This window comes from Primulina huaijiensis, chromosome 13, assembly GCF_012295235.1.
Source record: "Primulina huaijiensis isolate GDHJ02 chromosome 13, ASM1229523v2, whole genome shotgun sequence".
Lineage (NCBI taxonomy): Eukaryota > Viridiplantae > Streptophyta > Magnoliopsida > Lamiales > Gesneriaceae > Primulina > Primulina huaijiensis.
This window is the reverse complement of record NC_133318.1, coordinates 6,842,666-6,845,005: the sequence shown is the minus strand read 5'-3', so window position 1 is coordinate 6,845,005 and position 2,340 is coordinate 6,842,666.

The window sequence follows — 2,340 nt, the reverse complement described above, 5'->3', positions numbered from 1 at the left end:
TACCTGTCACTATATCATCAAGTGCCTCCTGCGTCTGTTCCTCGGTCACTACAACCAGATGATTCTGCTCCTTGAAATCTTCGGGAACCTCTCTGTGGACAAACTCTAGCAAAGTGTCCCTGCTGTCTGCAGATACGGCCACTACCAGTCACTCCCTGGCATTGCTCTGTGGGATGTCTCTCTCCACAGGTTCTGCAATAAACTCCAGTATAACTCGGGCTAGAACCACTGGAGCTAGATGCACCGCTCGGTCCGCTTCCTAACTTCTTAAACTGTTTCTTTCGAGCTTTCAGCAAATCTCGCTTCCCACTCGTACTACCAGAATCAATTCTGAGAGGGGATTGCTGTGTCTGTGGTCGGATCACATCCAACCTACCTCGTTGTCGAACCAGACTCACCTCAACTCTCTTTGCTTTATTCAAAACATCAGCAAAATGATGGGGTCGCTCTACCTTCATCAAGGAAAATATCTCAGGATTCAATCCGTTGATGAACTGATCCGCTACAGCTTCATCATTCCCAGCTATAAGAGGAGCAAAACGCAATAAGGTAGAGAATTTAGCAACATATTCTTCAATATTCCGTTGGCCCTGTTTCAAATTCTCAAACTCTACTCTTTTGTCCTCTCTATACGATCCTGGGAAAAATCTTCGATAGAATTCAGCTTTAAAAACTTTCCACGTGATCACTGTACCTCGCTGTGCTACTACTCTTTTGGTTGCGATCCACCAACTTCTTGCAATTTCTTGTAATTGATTGGGCACTAGTTTAATTCTCCTTTCATCTGGATAATCAAGTGAATCAAACAGTATCTCTATATCATCTAGCCAATTCTCACAATCCTCAGATGTCTCATTACCCTTCAAAATCGGTGGTTGAAATGGCTGAAACTGTTTCAACTGTATTTCCATCGGAGTTTCTGACATATCCATCTGATTAGTCGAAGTACTATCCCTTTCTGGAATTCTTCGAGGAGGTATATCTGATGATCACCAGAGTTAGTAATCACATGAGACAAATCCGTCTCAGCCCCTTTCTGATCAGCTTACCTCTGATCAAAAATCGGTTCTGGTTCATTCTCAAATAATACACATTACCAAATCAACTCAGATATTCAGGTAACATGTATTTTCAAACACAGTACGCACATATTGCAACATTAGCATATACAATGTAATTTAACATTATAATAAATCACATGCTAGCAAACACATGCAAGGAAAGAAAATTCATTCTACCCCGCTCATTCTCTTCTATCTCAGTCTAAGGAACCTACAGTTCTAGAACCTACTGCTCTAGAACCTAATGCTCTGATACCACCTGTTGTGGGGACCTGGACACTAATTCTAATTTTAATCATTCTTAGGAATTAATCAATCAATTATATAACAGGGTCTAAAATTTTTTTAAAAAAATACAAAGCGGAAACGTAATGTAAATTAATCCGAAATGCATAATAGATATAAACATACACATCCTGTATTGTCTACGATAATTCAACTAGGTTTAACTACATATCAGTGTTGAATCTTAATTTAATTCTGAGCCCGGATCTCCACGCTATCTAGTCCAGCCTCGTTCTCTTCTTGACCCTGATCGTGTCCCACCTGTTGTCATGCACACATACAACCAAGACAACAGCCGGATAACGCCGGTGAGAATTACATTCTCAGTATAGATCATGTATACATGCAATCATATAAACAATATAAAAGCATATCACATATATTCATAACATGTATCAATATCAGAAGATGAATCAATATCAATAATAAGTCATATTCTAAACGTGTACCAAAATCAGGAACATAAATCCATGTACCATATTCAGGAACATAAATCAATATTAATCAATGAATCACTTTCCGTGAATTCTCAGACTCAGACTCGACTCAGTCCTAATCTAGGGATCCCGATCTGAATAAGAACATACACCTACCTACACTCCCGATCGGGGTGGTGGTACGTTCTTATTCACGGACTTTGGCCCTTTTCATATCGAACATCAGTAATAGAAGCAACTCCAATTCTATCCACTTCGATATGACCAAACGTCCGATGTCCTGACCTATCCGTCAAAGACTATGGCACTTCCACCATACACTATCCTGTGACAAAGTGCAATGGGCCAATGACGATTCCTCACTATCCGACCCTTCTGTCACGAGACCAATCATTTAATACCTGCTATCTATAAATCAATAGAACAAGCATATCAATTCACTCATTAATTGCAAATATCAATGCCATCAAATAAAGTATGTGATTTAGGGAAACTCGAGTCAAACCTCACTCGAGTTGTGCAATCCCAACTCAACATTAATTTATACCTTTATCTTC